Source organism: Pelophylax lessonae (assembly GCF_965119305.1).
Source record: "Pelophylax lessonae genome assembly, chromosome: 1".
NCBI lineage: Eukaryota > Metazoa > Chordata > Amphibia > Anura > Ranidae > Pelophylax > Pelophylax lessonae.
In genome coordinates, this window is record NC_138768.1 from 127,994,399 (window position 1) to 128,013,894 (window position 19,496).

Genomic DNA, 19,496 nt, shown 5'->3' on the forward strand with positions numbered 1-19,496 from the left:
TAAATAGACAAGGTGCTTAGGAACTAATGTAATAAAAAAAATATATACCATACCATGGAAGAAGTGCTCAGGTACAATAAATAACTATATTTGTGATAAATAACAATAGTGAATATCATTCCAAGCATATATGTCCAAAATAAAGTGCAAAACAATAGTCCAAATATGTTGAAAGTGCACCAACAAACACTATTTTCTTGAATTCCAAAACGGCATAAAATCTTAAAAGTGCAATGTGCTTTTAACCAGGTTCAGTAGTGATGGTGAGACCCTCCATGTCTCAGGAAAATCAAGGAGAAATCAAACTCACCAGATGTTGTTGATCTTATTTACCTTATGGCAAAAAAAGATCAAATAACGCTCTCTGGTCCACCAGCCCCTTTTTGGAGGATGATCCTAGATGTAGATGACAGGACAACAGCGGCGTGCGTTCCAGGCTATACTCAGAGTGAGGCAGCGTGCGTGTCAACTTGACGCGTGTCGTCATAGGAAGCTGAAGACACGCTGTCTCACGCATGCAAATATATTCCCAGTAAAGCGCCTGCCCTCTTAACACTCCCCCCCTCGATATTACAAGCAAACCTAAATCGGATAGACCTCTCGGTAATATCCTACAGCGCAACCCCATGTATATTCCATGTACTACACTATAGGATGCTCAGAAATATCATAGAATGTCTCCCCCTGCATATACAGTGCAAAGGGATACAAATCCATCTAAAAAATCCTCAACCCTACTGGAATGCTAAAAGTTACACAGATAGATCCACAGTAAAGTTTACCTCAAATAAAAATTCATTATTATAAGCCCGACAGAACAAATCGACATGATGAAAAACTTCATATCTATTTGCTAAAAGAAATCTGAATCCCTCATTAACACATATACAAACCATATATAAACATATTGTGGGCTACTAAAAATACATTAATAACATACCTATAAAAAATCCTGAAAATGTCATTTCATGGTACCATACCATCAGATAAAACTTAATTAAAAATGGTATAAAAGTAGAAATAAATGAGCCCAAACAAAGGGGTTCCCAATCTACTTCATTAAAAAATAAATATATCTATAAGTAGATGACTACATCACCCTGACAGGATGAAATTTAATTTTCAGATTGATGAGTAAGGTGCCATGTGCCCTTTAGATTATAAGGATATGTACAGAGAAATCTATCCGTTACAATGGCATATTATCAGTAATTGGATATAAAGCAGTTAACATTTTAATGTATGTTCATACCCTAAGGTTGGAGTGTACCTAATTCGTATATCCAGCAAGTCTCGTTTTGTCAGACCGCCACCCTCATCTTACCTCTCCAATGTTGGTCTATTTTATCTATCCCACAAAAAGTCCAGGAGGCTTGGATTTCTATTGTGCTTTATTCTAAAATGGTTGGAAACACTGTGCTCTCTGAACCCCTTTTTTATATTGTTGAGATGTTCTCCAACCCTCACTGTCAACTTGCAGGTAGTGTGGCCTACGTACTGTAGAGCACACAGACAGGAGAGCACATAAGTGACATGTGTACTTTAGACATGTTATGAGCTTCTTTATGGGATACCCCTTTAAGGAAGAATTACATTTAAATTTTAATTTTTTTCTAACTCTATCCTTAACCGTTCAAGGAGATTTACACCTGCCACGTGTGTAAAATCCATGAGGGTCAAGAAAAGTTCCCAGTGCTCTTGGCGGGTCAGGGACGTTATGTGGCAACCTATCCCTCAAGTTTGGGGCCCTGCGGTACACAAAGTGAGGTTTTGGGGGTAGGATTTTTTCCAGTGTTTTATCCCGTAACGGGATAGGCCAATGTCTATTAATTACGTGCTCCAATTCTTTGTAGTTTCTGTGGTAAAAGGCCATGATTTGGTTTGTCTCATCCCTCGCCCTATCTTTCAACAAAACAGTTCCATCAAGGTTGACAATTGCCTGTTTCTCATCCACTAGCATAGTTTCCTTGTACCCCCTATCTTTAAATCTATTTAAAAGCACATCCGCCTGAAGGTTGAATTCCTCATCTTTACAATTGCGCGGGATCCTCATAAATTGGCTTATGGAGATTCCCTTTATCCACCTAGGATGGTGGCAACTATGTGTGGGGAATATACCTATCGCGGTCAGTAGGTTTGAAGGTTTTTGTGTATAATTGATTTTTTTTTTTTTTTATGTATAGTCAAATCTAAAAAGTTTACTGAATTTTGATCATGAGTCTCTGAAAAAACTATTTTATATTTGTTGATGTTAATATCTTCTAAAAAAAAAAAAAATAAATTCTCCTCAGTTCCTTTCCACAAAATGAATACATCATCAATGTATCTTTTGTATAATAGCAAGTCATCAATAGTTCTTCCGAATATCTCTTCATGCTCCAACTTACTTAGAAAAATATTTGCCACACTGGGAGCGTACTTCACTCCCATTGCTACTCCCTTGTGTTGACAGAAATACATCCCATCATGCCAGAAATAGTTACTACCCATTGCTAGCTCTAGCATGTCGCATATAAGGGACTGTTGTTCCCCTCTCAGTGTGGATTTTTCTTTAAGGGTCCATTTAGAGTGCATCTTCCTGCTCAATATTCGTGTAGAGAGATTCTACATCTCTAGTGGCCATGATGACATTGCCTTCCAGTTTTATCCCCTCTAGTATGTTGAGAAGTTGCTTACTATCTCGTAAGTAAGCTGGATAAGATTGGACCAATGGTTGTAAGTAGTTGTCCACATACTCACCCATCCTAGAAAAGATCGAATTAATTCCACTAATGATGGGTCTGCCAGGTGGGGAGGACTGGTTTTTATGTATTTTGGGGATCTGATATATAATGGGTAGTTTTGGAATAAGATATCTAAATTCTTTTTTATTTAATATCCCTCGTTTATGTGCTTTTTTTCAGTAAAGTTTTACATGTATTTCTATATTTTACTGTGGGATTTTGCTTTAATCTCTCGTATGTGGATGTGTCGTTCACCAACCTATTGAGTTCTTTCAAATAAGCTTCTTTGTCTGCTTTGTCCGCTGGGCGTATTACCACATCTTCCCTTTGTTCTAATTGCTGTTTGCTCGTCCATATATCTTTCTTAGATCTACTACATCAATGTTTAATGTTTTTTATGTCCTGTGCCACCATGGATTTAAATGTTTCCAGGAATTTACTTAATGCCACTTAGGGTTAACTTAAAAACTGACTTGTTCCTCAAACCACTATGTTGATATTCTGAATCCTCCTCCTCCTTGTTAGGTACAGCCTTCTCTGCAAAATATTTCTTGATATTTAATTTGTGTACACATTTCTGCAGATCCATAAACACGCTAAATTCGTTAAAATGTCTATCGGGGCATATTTCAGATACTGATCTAAAACCCTAAGCTCATCATCTGAAAATGTGACCCCATTTAAATTAAAGATTCCCTGTCCTAGTACTCTCATTTTCTTTTTATTGATGCACCCTCTGTATCTCTTGCCCCCCCTCCACCATACCCTTGCAGTGGTGGTGAAGGTGGTTGGGGGTATGGTGGTTGCCAATACCTGCAAGTTTGGGCTGGTGGACCAGAGATCACTGGGATCTCCTAAGCGTTATTTGATCTTTTTTGCCATAAGGTAAATAAGATCAACAACATCTGGTGAGTTTGAATTCTCCCTGATTTTCCTAGCACACAGAGGGTGTCACCATCACTACTGAACCTGGTTAAAAGAACATTGCACTTTTGAGAAGATTTTATGCTGTTTTGTAATTCAAGCAAACAGTGTTTGTTGGTACACTTTCAACACATTTGGACTATTGCTTTGCACTTTATTTTGGACATTATATATGCTTGGAATGATATTCACTATTGTTATTTATCACTGATCTAGTTATTTATTGCACCTGAGCACTTCTTCTATGGTATTATATATATATATATATATATATATATATATATCAGATTTTCATATATATATATTTTTTTTTTTTTATCACATTCATAACCAGAAAAGATAGTCTGTGTAGGATCTGGGTGAGGGATCCTTGGCACTGAGACTAAATTCTCAAAATAGAGGAAAAGGGAAAAATTCAAGGCAAAGAATCCAGTGGATATAGAAAAAGGGGAGAGAAAAAAGGGGAAAAAAGGGGGGGAAAAAATAGAAGAACAAAGAAAAGAAAGGAAAGAAAGAGTGGGATAAGGAAAAGAAGAAAAGAAACAAAAGAAAAAAAAAGGGGAAAGAAATAGGGGAAAAAGGATAGGGAGAAAAAGGAGGGGAGAAATGCGAGGTATATGAATAGCTAGAAAAAATGAGAAAAGAGGGCTGATGGGATTTTGACGGTACTGTAAGTCTAGAAAGTATATAACTTGTTTATAAAAAATACATGTTTATTTATTTTAGCAAGGTTAAAAGCGCAGAAGACATACAATGGTACATACAATAGGAATGTAAAAGCATTATTGTATCCAATGTTGACATACAAGTAAAGGAACAGGCAGTAGATATAGACACATGAAACAATAACCGGTGGTCAGATGAGCACCTGGCATCTACCCAACATGTTTCGCGGACAAATGGGTCCGCTTCTTCAGGGGTTTGATACAAAATAATGTTGTTTTTGCCTTTAAGATCCTGTGTAATAGAAGATATATATTAGAATACAACATATAAATTGATTGATGCGTCTCAGAGCCACTACATGCACATGCACACCAGGGTCCCATGTCTATCCAACCCCATGCAGATGCGGGCCACCACCCAGTGAACGCCTCACCAACGGATGTGGAGGGGATATTGGCATGCAGAAGTTTGTAAAAGAAAAGTGTGTTTAAAAAAATATAAAAAGAAAAGAAAGGAAGACCTTCTTACTATAGGCGTAAGTACCTGTATGTAGACAATAATGGATATAGTTGTCTAAGACGCTCAACAGAGTAGTGTAGATTATATCACCCTCTGTAGAAACCAAGAGGTTCTAGATTAGTGCTCATGAATAACAGGCAGACCTTTGTGGTTAGAGGTAGGGTTTGAGCAATATAAAAATTAGACTTACCAAGCCTTAGACAGTATATCATCTGTCAGGCCGGACTGAATAGACACTTATAACCTGAGACGCTGTTGTAGGGGTGCCGGGAGTCTTAATTCTGATTACAACAGTGCAATACTGGGGTAACTTTCTCAGCCAACAGGGAGAGGGAAAGGAGATGGGGGGGGGGGAGAGGAGAGGAGGGGAGAGGAAAAAGGGAGGGGGGGGAGATGTCTCCCTGGCGTCACCGGCAGCGTACGGTCTAGATGGATATACAGAGGAACAAAATTAAGGACGGATTTGTGAATGAAGTCCGTGTTAGAGTCACGCATAGTAACTCAACACTCCTTACCTCTAGGTCGTCTGTTTGCATGGACAACGGCATCTGAAATGATGATGCCGATGTGCTGTTTTTAAGCCAACCCTCAACTCGGTGCGGTGACACACCTCCGGGCGGAAGTGACGTCAGCACGCCGAGTCAGGTCCCTAACGGCGTAGTCCGGGTGACGGCGCATGCGCCGTGCTGTGCACCAAACAGCCGCGATAGCGGCAGTGCACAGCCACCAGACCGGATATGAATGGGAATCAAGTCCCACTATCTCGGCCGGCCCAGAGACCACACATCCGTTGGAGGTGCTGGGTCATGGCGACCCCCGCAGGGGGAAAGGAAGATAGCATGGGATTGCGCATGTGCAATGGCTGGGAAACAGTTTTAAAGACACATTTATGTCAATATTCCAACAATCATACAGGTAGTCAAGCAATGAACAATACATAGATTATACAAAGCACCCTTTTTAGTGTTTACATACAAAATACGTACTGACAGCCATGTGGACAAAGATTGTCCATCTATGGTTGTCAGAAAAATATTAGCAATATTTAAGTAGTCACCTGTGTGTAAAAGACACACAGGTAACATAGTTAAAGCATGGAAAATTAATGTCACTGGTATAGAATAAACAACTGTTAGTTAGCATTCATGGGAATACACAAAAGAAATGAATGAATTAGAAAAAGTGGAACAAAAGTGAAACAAACAAAGTAATTAGACTTGGCTTTCACCTCTCCTGACTAGACCAATAGGAACGCAAGGCATAAAAGTGGCCTGCTATCCCATCTTTCTGCACAATGTGGGAACCAGCACGGTCATTGGCAGAATAGGACGTGTCCGAGAAGCAACCATCAGTTATATATTTTTTTATATTTTGACAAGGCTGCATATGTGCGTCTGAAGTAGTGGGTCCATAAAATTGGACCATAAAGGCCATCGGTCACGTACAAAAGAATTAATTACGGGACCTCAACTGAAATATATGGTGACAGGATCAAAAAGAAGAACACTCAGTGGTATACACCGAGTATTTGGTTATAAACTATAGATGATTAAATTATCCCAAAAAGGGTTTGTAAGTCACCATTTCGTTGATTCCTGGGGGTCTGGTAGCATCTAATGCTTCGATCCAATAGGACTCCTTTTGGAGTATGCGTCTGTCCCAATTCCCGCCCCGGGGGTCTGGGGGAACGACCTCCAGGACGAAAAAGGATACGACTGAATTATCAAACTTGTGATGGAGGTTTATGTGTCGGCTGATATGTGCCTCCCTCAGAATAGTATACGTGGTCCTCTATCCTTTGCCCCAATGTGCGTATTGTTTTACCGATGTAATACGAGCCACACTGGCAGGTCATCAGGTAAACCAATCCTTGTGTATTACAATCAGCGTATTGTTTGGATTTTAGCCAACGGCCGTTGGGTAAACGAATGCCCTTGCCAGTGTGGATCCAGGGACATCTATTGCACGAACCACAGGGGTATGTGCCCTTTTTGGTGTGACAATGGGGAGCCTTAATGGTATAGTGGCTTTTTGTAAGGCTGTCCCTAAGTGAGACAGCCCTCCTGAAAACCAAGTTTGGCTTGGGTCCCAAATACTTATTGAGGGTATAGTCCTGTGTCAAAATAGGCCAATGTTTGAGGAGCACATTACGAAGTGTCCCTTCATGCGCCGAGAACCTCGTAATGAACCTAACGTTCTGTTGATCTCTTTTGATAGTGTGTGTATATAGTAATTCGGAGCTAGAGCGTGCTTGAGCCCGGTTAAAGGCTTTTCTGAGGAGGCTTCTAGAGTAGCCCCTAGCAATCAGACGCTTTTGCAACTGGTTGGCCCGAATATGAAAGGCTTCATCGGAAGAACAATTTCTCCGAAGCCTTAAATACTGGGCATATGGAATGCTCTTTATCAGGGGGGTGGGATGGGCACTCGCTGCGCACAAGATGGTATTGCCAGCGCTTGGCTTTCGAAAGAGGTCAGTGGAAACATGGCCATCGGGCTGTATGGAGATGCTGAGGTCCAGGAATGAAATTTCGGATGAGCTAATTGTGTATGTAAATCTCAAGTTTAAGTTGTTATCATTGAGAGCTAACAAAAATTCCTGGAGCTCATCCTCACTGCCTGTCCAGATAACAAATAAATCATCGATAAATCTATACCATATAAGGATATATGGTGACCATCTTTCCATGCTCTCACTGGAAAAAACCAAGCGCTCCCAACCGCCAAGATAAAGGTTGGCGTAGGATGGTGCGCAGCAAGTGCCCATCGCAACCCCCTGAGTTTGTAAGTAAATTTGTTCGAGAAAGGTAAAATAATTGCGGGTGAGGATAAATCGCAATAATTTTAGGACAAATTCCATAAGAGGCCAGGTGTTGCGGTCCTGTTCTTTGAGGAAAGATTCAGCCATCCGGATGCCCTGCTCGTGCGGGATACTCGAGTATAGTGCCTCGATATCAATGGCAATGAGCAGGGCATCCGGAGGGACTTGAATCTCCTCAAGATGTTTCAGAAGGTCAGTGGTATCCCGTATATAGGAGGGCAAACTTATCACATGAGGAATGAGGAACGAGTCAACGAACTTACTGGCATTTTCAGTCAGCGATTCGATATAATTGGTCTGCCAGGAGGACATGCTATTACATTCGTTCCTAAGCACCTTGTCTATTTATTGAGGAATTGCGCTGCTAATAGTTGGTTGACTATACACTTTTTTATGCCTTACCCTTTTAGGGGATGTAGTGGTTGGCGCGAGTGGGTTTGGGTGGTATAGGATCAATTAAAATGGTAAGGTATAAAGTTGGCATTTTTTTTATTTGAGTGGAAGAAAAGCCTACTATATCTATTCTTCAAAATGGTCTCTCCTCCTACCTATCCTGCTGACCCTGTAAAATAAGATCTGTGTACTTACCTATTTTTAATCTGCTTCAGTCACGTGATCCTGCAGCGTTGGCTCCTTACGCTGTAAGGGAGAGGCTGCTGAATTTCCAGTAGTTGTGTAGTTCTCCTTTACCCAGGGAGTCAGAGTTGCAAGACAAGGTGACCAGACTGGTGCAGATTAAAAAAAGGTAAGTACACAGATTTAAATTAGGACACAGAAGAACTTGTCAAATCAGATTCTGCTTCTGTTGAGGCTGTAAAGAGATAACTAAAGTATGTCTTATTATGACTGCTTTTGTAAAAGGTATGGAGTACTTTTGGTTAAACATAAATTTATGCCAATACCATTAGAAAAAACTGAAGTGACAAACCTTTACAAACACCTATGTTTGCATTGTGAAAATAATTTGCATTGTTTTATTTCTCCTTTTCAAACTTGTTACTCAAAACGTCATATCGTATAATTGTTTAATAAAGTAAACACATTTGACTTAGATTGGTGTTGTATGGAAGAAGCTAGTATTCCTGCTGGTAAAATCCATCAATTTTCTAAAATGGTCAACCCGGCTACTTGCAGATTACAGATCAGATATTAAGCCAATAAAGGAAAAGTAGGGCCTAAGCTTTTTTGGCCCTACTTATCCTGTAGGTCACAGGAGTGCACTTCATTCTACACTCCTGTGACTCATCAGCCAGTTCAGACTTGGGAGGGATTCTGACTTTAATGTTGGAATCTACCCAGATGCTGGTAGCTAGCTTAGCCTTTCAGCACACCACTGAAAGCCTGAGCCAGCCGTTCCCGCCCCCTCCATAGCTCAGCACTCCAGTGAGCAGAGACAGTCAGTCACCAGGCTCCAGTGCTCCATTAACCCAGAAAATTGAGCGATCAGCAGTCTTTGATCACTCAGTTCTTAGTGTAAAAGCGACAGGGGACAGATGCATCATCAGATTGATGCACCATCCACCTAGGTAAAAATGGAAGATTTTTTTTTTTTTTTTTTTTTAAACCCACACTTTTCTTTTAATGCACTGGTCCTCAACAACACTATGGGACTTATTTAACCTATTTATAATGGAGGGTGTATATTGCTGTCTGGCCTTTGATATGCTCCATAGTGCTATGTACACTGTGGCCTCCAATTTATGGCCCATCCATAAAAGTGTGGGCCGCAATCCCTCGGAGTTCTTTCTGCTTAACACTGAGATCTGTGGGCATATGACTGTGACAGATTATATGACCAGGCTTTCCGCCCTTCTTTTTTTGGGGTTGTTCTCTCCTATTTATTCAGTAGCGCTCTGCCAACATTAGATTCCCAAAACTGGTGGAGTACTAGCATATCGATAAAACCCCTCAATGTGCTTTTTAAATGTGCAGTGTTTTCATTTTTTTGCAGGCTCTATTGCTTGAAGTTTTTCTGTCATGGAAATGGTACCAACAGTGATTTGGCCTAACAAATCTTGATACAGCTCTTCGTTGTTATTATTATTAGAGACAGGTTTGGCACCAGTGGGCCTGTCATATGTGATGTCAGTTGCATAGTTTAAATGCACAATTACAACCAGAGAATTACATGCCTGAACATCACAATTTAGACAGCATAGGACCAGATTTAAAAAGCAGTGGCTGTCGGAACTGTGATGTTCAGACATAGCATTCTTTTTGTCATTACTTTGTGCTTTTAAACTATGCCATTGACATCACACATGATACACCCACAGGCGCCAAACCTGTCTGACAATAGTAATGAAAAGATGTATCAGATTTGCTAGACCAATCAGTGTCCGTAATCTGTGACAGAATTCAAGCAAAAAGGTCAGCAAGACAATTAGGATTTCTTTCCTTCAGCCTCTACTGCAGCCTATCAGAGGGTTGGACACTGGCAAACAAAAAGGATTGTAGGCCAGCCCAAGCTATAACCTCCTTCTACCAGGATGATTCAGTTTTTTTGCTGATGTCCTATGAGTATGGACATCTTTTATCCAGCCCTGCTGTTTTTAAGACTAACCTGTAATTCTTCTAAAACATGTTTCTCTTTCTTCACATCTTTTCTACCTTACTGTCAGAATCCCCCCCCCCCCCCCATTGCAGTTATCCAATATGGTCATCCTCAGCCTGGCTTTCGCACTATACTGTATTCGGACACCACTGTTGCATGGTAAGCCTGAAAGTGACCTTTTGTGGGGCACTTTCCAACTGCCTTCTAGTTAAGTTAGCTACAAAGTGTTTTCCAGGTCCAGAGCTGCTAGTATAGCATTTGCACTTGCCCTGTCTCTGACGACTCAGCGAGTAAGTCGGTCTTATTGGTCGTTGCGCTTTATTTTTTCCCCACTTCCTCACAGCTTTATCCTAGGAGTTAATGCTGTGGAACAGAGTGTTGACATAATTTCTATAGGTTGAGTGCTCTCTTTCCTGCTATGTAGGGTCGAGGAACTATCTCTCTTCTGCTGCTGCTTAAAAGAGCCACGTGGCACTTCAATCTCCTTTAGTGAGTTTGGTCACCTCTTACCATCTGACTATCTGGTTGCAGACACTCACTTGCTAGCAGCTATCTGGGTTTGTGAGTAGTTGTGGTGTTAATTCTTCCCCAAGCTAATACATTACCTAACCATACTGTGGCTGTAACCTTTTATAATTTATAAATCTAAATGTGGGGGAGGGGAATGGGGCGGGTGGAGCAGTCCCACTTTACTTGGTACCCTCAGCACACTTTCTACTAACCCATCAGGCTCTGCTTGTAGCATGCCTACAGCCTTGAGTCATGTTGTCCTGTGCAGTTAAAATCTCTTACACCTTGGGACCCATATGAAAGAAAAATATATTTCCAATATATTTAGGGAAACATTTTTAGAAATATATTGAATATGGCCAAAATTGTAGAATTTCAAATATATTTCCAATATATTTAGGGAAAAAAATTTAGAAATATATTGAATATGGCCAAAATTGTAGCATTTCAAATATATTTCCAATATATTTGGGGGAAAAAATTTTTTTTTTTAAAAAATATATTTTAAATATATTTTTCTTCTTGGTTCTCTCGGGTGTGACTGGAACCTCTGCCCTCTCTGTGATGATAGCGAGGTCTGGCAAATTCCAAACTGTGTGAGGAGAATGGAGAAGTTGTGCTAAACACAAGGGCACTCTAATTTTTCCAAAAATTCAAAAACCTTTGTTTACTACTGTGATGCTGTATTTAGTTACAGCTATGACTTGGTACAGGACTGCTGTGATTGTCCCTGGTACCATGTGACTGCTGTGACCAGTAGTAAGCAAGGCATGATGAATGACAGCCTTGTTTACTACTGTAATTGGGATCTGTGTGATTGGTCACAACAAAAACATGGTACCAGGGCCGCTCACCTTAGCCTGGTACCGCTATCGGTCAGGACATACGGAAACTAGAGAGTATCCACCTGGTCCTTTATATACATTGGCCGGGCTTAAAGCAGTTAGTGTAACTAAAGGTACAACTTTTTTTTTTTCTTAGTTTTGGATAGAATAAAGAGAGAGATCTGAACACCTGTCCAGCACATCTACAACACACCCCTCAGATCTTTTGATTGTGTGGGGACGTTCTGCACCACCCTGCTCAAGAGACAAGAAAATTATATTGAACAGACAGCTGGAGGGGGGGGCTCTTGTTTTACCAATGGAACTACAGTATGAGGGCCAGTGACTCTTGCAATAGGAGATTTGACTTCATCCAGCATTGATCCAAACTTTGCACTGTACCAAAGAAAGTCTTTTTGTTTGCCAGTATCCAATTCTCTTGTATGTGACAGTATAATCCAAAGACCTCCTGTGTCCCTAAAACGACACAAATTTTATTTTTCTCCAAGGGGTGAGCAACTGTCTTATTTCTTTAATGACTGATTTATTTCTCCAAAAAAAAGAAATTGGCATTTGTATGTTCTTTTTATACTTTCTTTATTATCCTGTATTGGATTTATGTATCTACAAAACTTCAATAAAAACCTATTGAACCAAAAAAAAAGGGGGGGGGGAACAGATTCACAGTTTATAAGTTTATATCAGATTACACCATATTAACGATGAATATTCAGAATCTATTGTATCAGTATGGCATACAGGGAGATACTTTTAGAAAAGGGTGGTCTGTAGTGCCACCTTTTATACTTCCTTAGTACAGGTTTGCTTTAAAGCTGAACTGGGCAATACATTCCCAACCCACCAAACTTATTGCAATGTTACTTACCAAAGAAATACTGGGTTAAAAGACACCTTTAGTCACCTGGTCACATGATGAGCTAGATCCTGTATTTTCTATCCTCAGCTTTGCACGGGAGAAGGGGGTTCTCTTTTTTTTTTTGTCCACATCCTTGTCTGGGTGCTGTGGACACTTCCTATTGGCTGTCCAGCACCCTAATTCTCTCAGCCTCTAGAGGACTGCAGTGATGTTGTAAAGAGGTGACTGGTTGACACAAGCGCAGAATGCAGTGCTCCATCACCACCAGTGAGGGATGCAGACAACCAAAATACATGAGTAATAAATAACTTTTTAAAGCTGTTGAATAGGAATGGGATTTAGCTTTGTTCTGAGATAATATTTAAAAGCCATAATCATGCCTACAAGCTATCTGCATTTCAAAAGTATTTAGAAATGTATTAAAAATACAAATTATATGTATACAGCATCATTAATGACCACAATGTACACACATGCAGATGAGATAATGGCGATAACACGCTCCAGAAGCAGCACAGATGATTAAACAATACAGTACACAATAAACACAATACAGTACAGACTTCAACAGTTTTATACGTTTTTATATTCTTTGTGTTTTGTGTCTTCCTTTATGGTGACTTTTGCACTACATACATACATACATACAGTACACTACTATTGTGATATTGCTATACTAAAAGCTGCAGTTTAGGAGGTAGTGGAAGAAAAACAATGCAGCTCTAAACCTTCTATTTGCATTGGCGGTAAGAATTCAATGTTCTTCCACAAAAAATTACTGAATTAGTTACCTAGGAATCAATCAGAGAAAATAACATCAACAATTTTACAAGATTAAATGTATTTATCCCAGTAGGAGCAGTCATTATTTATTCTCAACGCAATACTAGAGTGTCCTGTGCAATATAGGCAAGAAATAAGCAGATGGAAAGCACATTTAACAAAATGTAACACACCGTTAATTGTAATGTAGATAGTTGGTTTTAAAAGTATATATAACACCTTTGTGGTGGACAAAAATAGTTAGTGGTAGGGTTGTCCAGAAAGCCAGCAATCAGCTACTTCAGTGCCATTAAAGAGCAGTTTCCAGCTTTGGCAGAATCAGAATAGAGCCGCTGAGCGCTTTCAGCATGATACTTCCCAGCAGCATTGTAGACCTTATGATTGCAAATGTAAGGAGGTTATTCCCACTTCTCTATACAAGTACCAGCAAAGGGAGGTTTTCATATATTTATTGAAAGTAAAAAAAAAAAAAAACATATACAGTGCCAATAAACATTAGGCCCTTGTGATTTTTCTGCACAATTATTGGGTTTCCTATGGAGCCCAGAGATTATAAAGCATTCAAGTAGTGGAAAATATACTGCATAGAAAATAAAATGGTCAAGTTGTATGTTTTCAGCCAATATCTTAGCAGCACTGACAGCATCTGATTTACATGTAGTTGTACCCAATCTTCTCATGAACATCTTCATAACTACAAGAAAACATGCTTTACACACCACCAATAAATAATACTTCTGCTCCATGAGGCAATTCTATAGCTTTAGGAAGGTACATAATGAGAAATGAAGAGCACACCTTAAGGGATGAATGCAGTAATACATTGATTCCAGATGTGTAATGCTGTTTTCATGTTCCCAGAAATTTAGTCCAGTGCCCTCGCCTACTTTAGAGGTAAATATGTAACAGGTATCAACATCAAAATTTGATCAGAAAAGGTGTTGGAGGGCACAAATCAATGTAATAATATAAACAAAATATCATAAAGTGTCACAAAAAAATAAGGCTACGCCACTCGAATATAAATGAAGAGATGGCATAACAAGCTAAATCTAATACTAGTACAAAGTATGTGGTCATAGGAAAACAAAAAGGCCTTCTCCAACCTGTTGTCTAATAGGAATAAATACCGTAGTAATAGGAGTGAGAAGAAGAGCGGGCCCGTAGGCCCTAAGGGGAAGGTAGAGAATCAAATATAGAGGGGAAAGCGCAAGAAAAAGAAAAGAAAGCAAAAAGAGTGCCAAAAGACTGGACAAGCTGGCAAATGTAACTCTAGGAGAGTATATAAAAATAAATAGCCAACCATAGGTGTCCTTATGTCCATCACTTAACCCCATATGATCATGGCTGAGGTGAACAGGTGGGGGAAACAAAAACAAAGATCAAGGATCTCAAAGCATCAGATGAGGAAAAATTGATTGAAATATACCAAAGCATTTTAAATTTACCGAAAGAATCGTAATCAAAGGCTAAAATCATTTCCATAGCCGTGATATTATTGACCGTTGAAACCCATTGCGAAAGAGTAGTTGTAGTGAACAGGAAGGACAATGAGCAGGTATAACCTGTCCAGCTGTGGAAAGAAAATGTTGCAGCAAACTTTGCTTTTGCAATTTCACTGAACCCAGCAAAATAGAAAGCAGGGCAATTTCAGGGGATGGAGACAAAGCCCCATCATAGAGCCGGTTGAATACTGCAAATAGAGCAGCCCATGACAATCACATCAAATGGGAAGGTAAGTAACCTAGACATGGCCACATAACCTACAGCATGCCAACTCCAAAGGGAAAAGACGATGAAGAGAGACCGGATCTCTGTACAATCAGTGTTTTATAATTCTTCTCCTGTGCATAGCAGGAGATACAGGATGTGTGAGTGAATAAGAACAACGTACTCCAATCCTAAGATCTTTAGCCCACATTTTTGTGTAAGAGGGTAAGGAGCAGTTTTGGGAGGATTGTAGGAGTTTACAGTATCTCACAAAAGGGAATACACCCCTCACACTTTTGTAAAAATGTTATATATTTTCATGTGACAACACTGAAGAAATGACACTTTGCTACAATGTAAAGTAGTTAGTGTACAGCTTGTATAACTAAATTTGCTGTCTTCTCAAAATAACTCAACACACAGCCATTTATGTTGAAACCGCTGGCAACAAAAGTGAGTACACCTCTAAGTGAAAATGTCCTAATTGTGCCCAATTAGCCATTTCCCCTCCCCGGTGTCATATGACTCGTTAGTGTTACAAGGCCTCAGGCGTGAATGGGGAGCAGGTGTGTTAAATTTGGTGTTATCGCTCTCACTCTCTTATACAGGTCACTGGAAGTTCAACATGGCACCTAATGGCAAAGAACTCTCTGAGGATCTGAAAAAAAGAATTGTTGCTCTACATAAAGATGGCCTAGGCTATAAGAAGATTGCCAAGACGTTGAAACTGAGCTGCAACACAGTGGCCAAGCCATACAGCGGTTTAGCAGGACAGGTTCACGGGACACTCAGAACAGGCCTCACCATGGTGGACCAAAGAACTTGAGTGCACGTGCTCAGCATCATATCCAGAGAATGTCTTTGGGAAATAGACATATAAGTGCTGCCAGGATTGCGGCAGAGATTGAAGGGATGGGGCATCAGCCTTTCAGTGCTTAGACCATGCGCTGCACACTGCATCAGATTGGTCTTCATGGCTGTCATCCCAGAAGGAAGCCTCTTCTAAAGATGATGCACAGGAAAACCCACAAATATGTTTGCTGAAGACAAGCAGACTAAGGACATAGATTACTAGAACCATTTCCTGTGGTCCAATGAGACCAAGATAAACTTATTTGGTTTAGATGGTGTCAAGCGTGTGTGGTGACAACCAGGTGAGGAGTACAAAGACTAGTGTGTCTTGCCTACAGTAAAGCATGGTGGTGGGAGTGTCATGGTCCGGGGCTGCATGAGTGCTGCTGGCACTGGGGAACTACAGTTCATTGCGGGAACCATGAATGCCAACATGTACTGTGACATACTGAAGCAGAGCATGATCCCCTCCCTTCAGAGACTGGGCCACAGGGCAGTATTCCAACATGATAACGACCCCAAACACACCTCCAAGATGACCACTGCCTTGCTAAAGAAGCTGAGGGTAAAGGTGATGGACTGACCAAGCATGTCTCCAGACCTAAACCCTACTGAGCATCTGTGGGGCATCCTCAAACGGAAGGTGGAGGAGTGCAGGGTTTCTAATATCCACCAGCTCAATGATGTCGTCATGGAGGAGTGAAAGAAGACTCCAGTGACAACCTGTGAAGCTCTGGTGAACTCATGCCCAAGAGGGTTAAGGGAGTGCTGGAAAATAATGGTGGCCACACAAAATATTGACACTTTGGGCCCAACTTGGACATTTTGACTTAAGGGTGTAATCACTATTGTTGCTAGCTGTTTAGACATTAATGGTTGTGTGTTGAGTTATTTTGAGGGGACCGCAAATTTACAGTTATACAAGCTGTACATTCACTACTTTACATTGTAGCAAGGTGTAATTTCTACAATGTTTTCACATGAAAATATATATTAAAATATTTAGAAAAATGTCAGGGGTGTACTCACTTTTGTAAGATACTGTATATATAGTGGAAAGTGTGTCTTTTTGGGTGGTCTCTGAAAGAAACAGTGTAGTCTCCCTCTCTTGCTTTACCATGTATGGTAATTTATCAGGTCTTAAAGTAAGGAGTATATTGCATAGATGCTCCTTTGGAAGGGAGCTTGTGAAAAGCTTCCAGAAAAACAACCCACCTACACCATGTCAGAGGCCTCCTCATGACATTCTCGGCCATAAACCTTTATATTCTAAAGGAATGAATGTCCACAGAGAAGTAGGATTCATACTCTTTAATGACAGTAATTGAAAGATAGCAAATACAGTCACATCACATTAACACTATCTAGGGTCACCTGATAGTACATTATTAATCACATATAATAGACAATTTGCAGCAAACACATGTGAAAGCATCCAGGAGCACATATAACAAGCCATCTTCTCTAGTTCAGTCTCTTTCTACCTGGGGTCATTAGTACTCAGAGGTTTTGGTTCACCTTAGGCTGCCTATGTCCACTCACTGTTCCTTGCAGACAGTCCCTCTGATTTAGGATCACTGCAGACACCTCTAGCTACAATTCTCTCAGGTACTTCAGGGAAAAAGCCTCACTCCATGGAAGGCTTGACCTGGCCTAAAATGTCTTTTGCAACCTTCACTAGCCTCCACCTCTACAGCCGGCGCTTCTGGGTGCAGGTCTACAGTATTTCTCCCTGCCCTTCAGCCCTGTCCCGGGCCTCCACTTGCTGACTACAACTGCCGAATGGTGGGGTCTCTGACTATCATGCTTCAGCTGCACTATTGCTTATCACAACTTGGCTTATATATGGGCACTGACTCACCTATTACATCATTACAGGAAGTTTTAGCTTAAAGGGACATTGCACCTGACTACACCATTCTCTGTAACCACACCCTTTTCTAGGACAGAGCCAGCTAGTGGCAGGCTAGCTAACTACACCTGCTTATACAAAGATGTCTTGGTAGTCAAGTATGAGTCAAGTAAAATGGCTGCTGGAGAACCCCTGAAGTAAACTTGTCATTTTCCTTGGCAATTTAGACTGAACATATAATAAAAGAATGCAACGGCAGAAGTTAACTTCAGTGAAAACTCATTAGATTAGTATGTGAGTATATCTATCCATTAGCTTGCATGTGCTCCCACTGTGGAGACTCTTTAAAATTCATTAGAGTTAGGACTGCAGGTAACAGGGAGCCTTGATGTGGCCCTGCAGCTTTCACATGCGTTTGCAAATGTGTGCTAACGAAACCCCTGTATTGACGCAAACTGTTAGACAGGCCAATTTGGTTGGTAAGCAGACTGGTTGGCAAATTGAACTGGGAATTTTATCTTTGTTTGTTTCATGTGCGTTGCCCTTCCATGTGTTCTTTGCTATGAAGGCCAGTTATAGGTGGGGGCAGAGGCCATTTTCTTTGTTGTATATGTGTACTGGTGAGTGGACATACTGGGTGCCTTTGCTGTAATACTATCAGCTGGGCTTCCATTATGCCCCCAATTACCTTTCAGGAGGGATGGGCCACCTCCAGGCTCACCTGCCCCCTATCTATCCATTAGCTTGCATGTGCTCCCACTGTGGAGACTCTTTAAAATTCATTAGAGTTAGGACTGCAGGTAACAGGGAGCCTTGACGTGGCCCTGCAGCTTTCACATGCGTTTGCAAATGTGTGCTAACTAAACCCCTGTATTGACGCAAACTGTTAGACAGGCCAATTTGGTTGGTAAGCAGACTGGTTGGCAAATTGAACTGGGAATTTTATCTTTGTTTGTTTCATGTGCGTTGCCCTTCCATGTGTTCTTTGCTATGAAGGCCAGTTATAGGTGGGGGCAGAGGCCATTTTCTTTGTTGTATATGTGTACTGGTGAGTGGACATACTGGGTGCCTTTGCTGTAATACTATCAGCTGGGCTTCCATTATGCCCCCAATTACCTTTCAGGAGGGATGGGCCACCTCCAGGCTCACCTGCCCCCTATCTATCCATTAGCTTGCATGTGCTCCCACTGTGGAGACTCTTTAAAATTCATTAGAGTTAGGACTGCAGGTAACAGGGAGCCTTGACGTGACCCTGCAGCTTTCACATGCGTTTGCAAATGTGTGCTAACTAAACCCCTGTATTGACGCAAACTGTTAGACAGGCCAATTTGGTTGGTAAGCAGACTGGTTGGCAAGTTGAACTGGGAATTTTATCTTTGTTTGTTTCATGTGCGTTGCCCTTCCATGTGTTCTTTGCTATGAAGGCCAGTTATAGGTGGGGGCAGAGGCCATTTTCTTTGTTGTATATGTGTACTGGTGAGTGGACATACTGGGTGCCTTTGCTGTAATACTATCAGCTGGGCTTTCATTATGCCCCCAATTACCTTTCAGGAGGGATGGGCCACCTCCAGGCTCACCTGCCCCCTATCTATCCATTAGCTTGCATGTGCTCCCACTGTGGAGACTCTTTAAAATTCATTAGAGTTAGGACTGCAGGTAACAGGGAGCCTTGACGTGGCCCTGCAGCTTTCACATGCGTTTGCAAATGTGTGCTAACTAAACCCCTGTATTGACGCAAACTGTTAGACAGGCCAATTTGGTTGGTAAGCAGACTGGTTGGCAAATTGAACTGGGAATTTTATCTTTGTTTGTTTCTAGTATGTGAGTAAGCTGCAGCGTGGTGTGGCAGGCAGTAAACACACAGAGCTAGACGAGAGCAGTATA